The sequence below is a fragment of the Zingiber officinale genome, chromosome 10A (genome assembly GCF_018446385.1).
Source record: "Zingiber officinale cultivar Zhangliang chromosome 10A, Zo_v1.1, whole genome shotgun sequence".
In the NCBI taxonomy this organism is placed as follows: domain Eukaryota; kingdom Viridiplantae; phylum Streptophyta; class Magnoliopsida; order Zingiberales; family Zingiberaceae; genus Zingiber; species Zingiber officinale.
Window position 1 is genome coordinate 24,143,604 of NC_056004.1, and position 8,585 is coordinate 24,152,188.

At 39.1% G+C, this 8,585-nt stretch overlaps 1 pseudogene; it reads right to left on the reverse strand.

The window, feature by feature from the left end:
- Positions 1-1,625: 1,625 nt before the first annotated feature.
- LOC122026527 lies at positions 1,626-3,979 on the reverse strand (annotated as a pseudogene).
- Positions 3,980-8,585: the final 4,606 nt, after the last annotated feature.

An 8,585-nucleotide genomic window follows, 5' to 3' on the forward strand; every position in this document is an offset into this window, starting at 1 on the left:
AGTGAGCACCTCTTTCAAAGTGACTTACATAAAATATCTTTACATTATCGGACTATTTTAACTGTGTGGAAATTAACAACTAGTAAATCAATCGATGAACACTCTATAATACTTATTATATTTAAATGAATATAATTTAATCATAATCAAGCGTGTAAAAAATAGCATGTAATTGAAAAAAATGTCAATCTCATATTTCGGTTAACTTGGGTGGCTGTTTAATTTTTGCCCATAATTCTTTGATATATTTAATTTGTCTAATTCACCTTTTGAAGTTTTCACCAATAGCCTATTAACACTGGTTACTCTTTAGTCCCTTCCAAAAACATGAGTATCAATGTTGCTATTTACTTTTGGATTCCCCAATTATAATCATCTTTTTATCTGATATACAATTTTTTTTTCTCACAGAAAATAAATCTAGAGTTAAAAAAACATATGCAAAAAAAAAAAATTATTTTCACAAAATAAAATCCTTGAGATCTTGATGAGCTATCGCCTCCTTCCAAAACAAAGACACAGAATCATTAGAAGTATCTCGCCTTTGTTAGTTCAAAGGAATTGATGTTCCACATGCAACATTGAAGTTGATTATGCTCATTTTAAACGTCTCTCACATACTATCCCTAAATTATATAAAGAAATATAGATCTTAGGATTTTGTAGGATAAAAAAAGTTAGTTCTTATAGTTTAATAGAGTAGCTGGTCAGATTTTATGGATAAAAGAAACCGATTTAATATATTAAGATATATGAAAACCAGAAGTTAAAAAGACATAATAATTCCTTACAGAAATGCTAAACATTCTTTCCAATCTACCAAAATACTGATGTACAGAAACCATAAGAAAGAAAATACCAAGCAGTTGAAATTAACCAAACAAATAGAATTTAATAGATAAAGCTCAATGAACCAAACACTACATCAGTATCAATTAGAGGTTTACACTTACATTGTAATGCAGCTACCTTTGAATCAAACGCCAATGCTACTTGAATAAGGAAAAAAAAAGTTGTAATTACTTGATCAGTATAAGATCCATCAGGTTTCAAACGTGATCCCATTTTGGATTGTAGAAAATCATGCCTTCTTTTGACAAAACTCCAGATGTCCTGTTATGAAGATCAGACAAAAGATTGCATTTAGTCTAAAATAACTCTATGAATTGGCAAAGATCAAGAACTTGGCAGCTCACAAGCTCTGCTGTCATAAAATCCTTAGAAGCAATCACCTTCCAAAGTTCAAGTTCATCCTTTGTTCGGGAATAGAGAGGCTTCATTCATAGAATCACCAAATTTGAGCATGTATATCTTTTAGTCAGACTCCAATACCAGAATATTACAATTGGTACTTTTTTAATAACATGGAGTGTCCTACTAAAGCCAGCAAGTAATGATCCTTTATTCACTATAAAATTTGCTGTTTAACAAGCTTGTCTCACAAAAAGCACCAACACTAGGAAGAAACTTCCTGATATATAAGTTAAGCCATAGTCATATTTGCAAACACAATTGACTGCAAAGGCTTCAAAAAAAGAAAAAAAAAAAAACTAGCACATAGAGGCAGGTAAAGACAGTAAATGACATTATGGGATTAGGTAAAATCAAAATGACAGTAAATGACATTGAGTCAATTTTACAAATGGAATATTAATGATAAGTCTTTTACATTCAAAGTTAATGCAACATTTATTCACAAACAAAAAACCTGACAAAACTATGTTCCTCTATCAACACAATTTGAAACAAAAGAAAACAATTAGGTAAAATCAAAAACTAACTAAAGCAAGTTGATTACAGAGCTTCCCATCAGATGGTCACCACATTAACCTTTCAGAATTAGCTCGTGGTGTCACCTTGGCTGACATGCGTGAACTTAAAGCCTCCTCTCTTGCCGACCTGTGTCCTTGTTGAGTATGCATGAGTTCAGTTAGATATTCAGACTCAGTTTTAGATTGACAACTTGAAAACTGGCACGTATTTTTGAAAATACAAGTTGTTTAGTACTTGAATGGTTGTTGACTTGTTTTACAAGCATAATTGCTATTGGCAAACTTGAAAACATAAAAAGGGAACCATTGGTTCATTTGAAAGTATAAAGTTAAGCAATTCATTGAGATAAGCTTATTTATTCCAGACCAAGATAAGTTTAATAGTATTTAAAAAAAAATAAGCAGTAATTGTATTTTTACTTGAGGTGTGTGTAGATATGAGATAATATGAGACATATTTACTTGAGGTAACAGCAAATTGAGGATTAGAAATAAGAGAAACATGCATGTTTGAACTTTAAAGTGTCAATGGATATAACTTACCCAAATGTTCCCATTACTCGGGTTATTACATAGCTTGAACCAGAGCTCAAGACCTTCACCAATCAAAAGTTTGGCACTTTCGGATACCATTGCTTGTTTAGAAGAATTTACTTTATTTGATATCTTGGTGCACAACTTTAGGCTCCAACCCTTCATGCAAGTATGGTATGCTACAATTCAATAACCATAATAGGAAGACCATAAAAAAGCTTAGAATTTGGACAACTTGCACATTAAAAAGCTAGTGGATTTAGTTTCTTTAATTAAATAACCAGAATCAGTTCTTTTAACTCTATGGTTAAATGAACAAAGAACGGAAGTACAAACCCTTTTTTTGTTCCAATGGCAATTTTCATTTTGATATCCCAAGTTAGTGGAATTGGTCCAACATCAACATGTAACCACTTCTCCAAAGTGCCATTGTCAAGTTTCCATCTTTATTTTTAAATTTTTTGCCACATTGTCAAGTTTCCATCATAGAACTCCTTTCCTGCTTGCACCGTGGAGTGTCTACGAGTGATAATACCAAAAGGAGCATCGCGGAGCAGCATGTCATAGAGGAGAGTCTAAGTGTGGAGGATATGCTTCTCTGAAAGCTGAGCAGCCAACTGGAGTTCCATATTGAGCTGAAGACCAAAGGTCTGCATGAGGAAGTAGTGGGCATAGTGAAGGGGAAAGGGAATGCAACTAGGAGAACTATGGTGGCAATCGACAAGGCCCCGGAGCTTCATATAGCCAGCCCAGGAGGGGAGGAGGATCTGCCTCCATCCTCATTGCCGCTGTTGATGATGACAGCCATGGCAAGGGAGGCTATGGAACCCATGTTGGACATGTATTGGGCATGGTAATCATGAGGGGCACAGAGAGTAGAGCCAACGAGGTAGAGTGGCTGGACTAGGCGTTCGTCCTGGATAACATAGACGGGCGTGGTGCTGTAGTCGACAATCATGCACACACAGTTTTGCTTGAAGAGGAAGCGGGACGCCTGTGGGATGTCGATGGTCGGATAGTGGAGGCCCATATAGGGGTTGAGATCATTGCACTTGGACTCGACCACCATCTCGCTGTGCTCGTCTTCATGGAATTGGTACACCATCACATGGTCATAGCAGGTGAGCTCGCGGACGTGATCGACGATGGTGTCACAAAGGAGATGGACGTCGCCACCGAGGAGAGTCTGGAGGAGGGAGATGGCTTGGATGACAAGCTTCTGGAACTGGACGACTCCGACAATGGAGAGGGCGGGGTCTTCGGCTCGGGCAGGCTTGAGGTCCAACACGATGCCGACATCGATGCGTTGGAGGATAGCATAGAAGGGTTTACAGGAGGTGCGAGAGTGGATCTAGAGGGGGTTGAGAAGGGCGATCTTGCGAGCGGCAGTGGTGCGCTCTAGGAAAGCCGCGGCGGAGGCGGTGAATTGAGAGGGAACAGACGTCGGCGCCAAGAGCGAGAGCGGGAGGATGAGGGGCGTCGAAGGAGGGGACCAGCTCGGTCAATAGGTCGAGCGTGTTCTCGCCGTAGGCTGCAAAAGGTGAAATTGCTGTCCCCAGTGTCCTCATTGCACCCAACCAAGATCTTCACGAGGTAGATAAATCATGATAATAAAGAGGAAAAGTGATGAGTGGGGTGAGATATACAGGGTTCAGAGATTTACGCCCTACCATCCTTATGATTCAACTCCGCATTCTCAGTTGCAAATGACCCCGTGGGGTTGTGTTCTCACTGTAGGCGATGATGAGGAACGAGGACAGAGAGGAAAGCAAAGTTGCGAAAGGACAACGACAAAGAGGAAGGGTTTCAGGGTGAAGTCGTAGATTAATTCGTCGGGTAAGATACATTGGGGGTTAAAAAAGGTGATAAAATTGTGACTTTTAATAGCGCACTTTATTAGCGCGGTTAATATTTAATTTTAATAATATATTTTGCACGCCGTAGAAAAGTTTATTAAAAACGTATACTTTCACATGTCATTATTTGTAAAAATATAATACTTTCCGCAACATACTTAATTGGGCATACCATAAAACTACTATTAACGGTGTGCCTTAATTGTGTGTTGTTGATGACGTGCTACGAAAAGTAAAATTTGTTGTAGTGATAGTAACCAGAGTACACTGTTATCTTATGGAGAAGTTCAAATACAAGATTGATTATCTTGGAATCTTGCACATTTGATATACTATGATCGTTCACCTATAAAAGTAGTTCTGATATAAATTAGGTGGGAATTTGATACTATTGGTGTGGGAAGCATCCGACGATCGAACCTTAGTTTTGATAATGGCAAAGGGATTCAAAGTTAAGTTTAATTGTTATCTAATGTGTATGATTGAGTGTTTCAAGAAAGTCCTAACTGCGGTTAGGCAAGGGGAAAACCCTAGGGGGTGGTAACCCTATGCGAGAAGTTTTGGCGGTTCGGAGCTTCGGGCAAAAATCCTAGGGGGTGGTAACCCTACGTTAAAATCATGGTGTCGCGAACCGGGTAGAAGTCTGGATGGGTCGAGGACCGGACATCCAGCATGAAGACCAGAAGCATCGGACGCTGAGCAAAAGTCCAGTCGATCTGGAGAATTGCACTAGCAACAGGTAAATCTCCTGAGTGTAGTAGGTGAGGACGCGTTTCCCACAGAGGGAACAGTAGGCGTCGGGTCGACCTAGGATTTCCGATCGGAAATCCGAAGTCAGACCCGGACAGTCCGAAGACTGTCAGAATATTTCATTATCATTATTAATATCTGTGCTAACTTGGTTTAGCAGGATGTGTTTGTATTTGTAGACTAACATGTTTTGCAGGGCCAAAAACTAGAGTTTAGCCTCGGATGAACAGTGTCCGAGGCGCCTCCATGGGGCTTGGAGGCGCCTCGGGTGCAAGCCGAAACCAGCTGTCCAGAGGAGCTGGAGGCGCCTTGGACCAGGGCTTGAAGGCGCCTTGAGGAGGCTTGAAGGTGCCTTAAACCTGATAAGGTGCGACCAGGTTTGTGCTGATCCACCCGTGCGACTCGGCGGCCTGGAGGCGCCTTGGACAGGCTTGGAGGCGCCTCCAGCACTGTATAAAAGAGGGATTCGAGCAGCACCTTTTTCCAACAATTAAAAAGAGATATTCCTCCTGTGCGCTGCTTACGTAACGACCTCGATGTGCTATTTCAAGTTTCCGACGACCCGGAGCTCCGCTATTTTAGATTCTGTCGTTCGGTATCATTTTCATTATTGCACTCATTGTAACTCATATTCTGTACTATTGTTTCGAGCTTATAGTTGTTGCCCATCGTAAGCGATCAACGATCGCGGGCCTTGGAGTAGGAGTCGCCACAGGCTCCTACTCGACGCTGCTTACGTAACGACCTCGACGTGTTGTTTCAAGTTTCCTACGATCCGGAGCTCCGCTATTTTAGATTCTGTCGTTCGGTATCATTTTCATTATTGCACTCATTGTAACTCATATTCTGTACTATTGTTTCGAGCTTATAGTTGTTGCCTACCGGAAGCGATCAACAATCGCGGGCCTTGGAGTAGGAGTCGCCACAGGCTCCGAACCAAATAACTCCTCGTGTCTTTGTGTGTTGCTTTGTCTTCTTTACTTTATTCCGCTTCTTTAACTCGTACGATTTACGAATTCGAAAATAGTGAAAGCCACAAGCGCTATTCACCCCCCTTCTAGCGCTTTCGATCCAACAATTGGTATCAGAGCGGGGTAGCGTTGATCTGGTGCAACCACCAATCACGTATCTTTTTCGTGGTTACTTTTAGTTTTACGGAGTCAATTAGAATTAGCTTAATAGCTACATTCTAATTTTTTTTTGCTCGGAATCGATTTTTACTCGAAGTTAGTGCAACACCACTCGAGTTCGTTTCTTTCTTATTTTTTTCATACTGCACTGCTAATCCAGGATCAAGTCATGATACATTTTTCTCTTCTTTGTATGCAAGTTTTTTTAATGGCCCTCTAAGAAGGCTTTAGCACTGCTCGGCCCCCGCTCTTCTCTGGAGATGATTTTGCATATTGGAAGAACTGGATGGAATACCACCTCAAGACGCAAGTCGAGATGTGGATTATTATCCAAACCGGTCTCGAGCTTCCACGCGACGACATCGGAGAACTCGTCTCATGCACCAATTGGGATGCTAGCATAAAGAAGAAGGTGGAAGCTGATGCCAAAGCAACCTGCATGCTACAATGCGGCCTTTCAAAAGAAGAACTCAACAGAGTTGGACCATTCTCAAGTGCAAAAGAGTTGTGGAACAAACTAATCGAGCTGCACGAGGGCACCTCCGATGCTAAAGTAAGTAAGCGCGACTTAATTTTCAACAAATTATACAATATTAAAATGCAGGAAGGTGAGATGGCCAGCCAGCTCCATGCACGCATCCAGGACCTACTCAACGGGCTTCATGCGATTGACCAAAAGGTGGAGAACAGGGACATCATAAGATATGCCTTAAACGCCTTTCCAAGGAATACTTTGTGGGCATCCATGGTAGATGCTTACAAGGTTTCCAAGGATCTTTCTTCTATTAAATTAGACGAAATGCTTTCTGAATTCGAGTTGAATGAGCAGATTAATGCACGCTCGGTCGAAAAGGATATAGCTTTGGTTTCAGGTACTAGCAGAACGCGCGAACCGACATCAAGGCGCAAATCCAAACTCGAGTCCAAAGACGAATCGGACGCAGAGGACGAAGACGAAGTTATTTCCGAATTGATAAAGCTCGTACGGAAGATATGCAAGTCGAAAAAGGCAACTCAAACAAACACAAAGGACAGATCTAGAGTCACCTGCTACGGTTGTAACCAGAAGGGGCACTACAAGCCGGATTGTCCAAACAAAAAGCAACGCAAAAAGAAGGTATTGAAGGCAACCTGGTCTGAGTTGTCAAACAAATCTGAGACTGATGAAGAAGAACTGAAGAGCTTCCTCGCATTACCAATGCAAGCAACATCATCGAAACTGAGACCGAGTCCGAGACTGAAGCCGAGAACGAATCAGAAACCGAGTCTGAGCAAAGCAATGGATCCGAAGATCCAAACCACACTGTAAGTGCCTTACTCGCCGAAACTCAATTAGACGATTTAAAAAATATTGTTCCTTATTTATTGAAAAATTTGGCTAAATCTAACGTTCGGGTCAAGTCACTTCAAAAGGAGGTAACATCCCTTAAGGATGCGACTGACTTGAATTCTTTAAATGAGCCAGTTCAAATTGGAAACTCAACTCAAGTCAAACAACTTGAGGAAGAAAATTCTAATTTGAAAACTCAAATTAAAGAACTCAAAGACACGTTGGAACGGTTCACTTTGGGTTCCAAGAATCTAGATCTGATTCTTGGAAAACAGCGAGTCGTTTACAACAAATCTGGACTTGGATTCAGAACCAAAAGTAAGTATAAATCATATCTATCTCTAGTAAATAGAAATAATAGAAACATAATTCAAGCATGGGTCCCCAAGTCAATCTTGGTTAATCAAGTTGGACCTGGTCACTATTGGGTCCCCTAGGATCAAATCCATTTCCTTGATAGATCATATCGAGGCTATGATCCAAGGGGAGCTAATAGAAAATCTATCTCAATAAATAGAAAAAATTGATTGATGCTTGTTTATTTATTTTCCTTGCAATATACATGCTTAGACTAGGATAGCTTAAGGATCTAGGCGTAATTTACACTTGCTAGTTAAATCTAGGAGTTTCAAAAAGAAAATTAAATATATATTTCTTTGAGCGATTCTATCTAGGAAGGGGTGGATGATCTCATACCCAAGAAGGCCTAGAGCCTCGCCCTGACCTGAGAATCAATCATGGAAAGACATATTTAATTAACTAATTGAAAAATCTAAGTTTAACTCAAATGTAAATTAATCCTTAAAAATAACATAAATTAAAGATAATCATCTCACAAACTTACTTAAGATTACTTGATAGATAATTTAGAATCGGGTGAGATGAATCTAGATTCAAATAAGTTCAAATTTAAGCAAATTTAATTAAAATCAACTAAACTCAATCAACCATTATTTGAAAATCTTTTGAAAATTTTTTAAAAATCATTTTAATTTGAAAATCTTTTAAAAATTATTTTAAAAATCATTTTAAAAATCACTTTAAAAATCTTTTAAAAATCATTTTAAAAATCTTTTGAAAATTCTTTAAAAATCTTTTAAAAATCATTTGAAAATTCTTTAAAAATCATTTTAAAAATCTTTTGAAAATTCTTTTAAAAATTATTTTAAAAATCATTTTAAAAATTCTTTAAAAATCATTTTAAAAATCATTT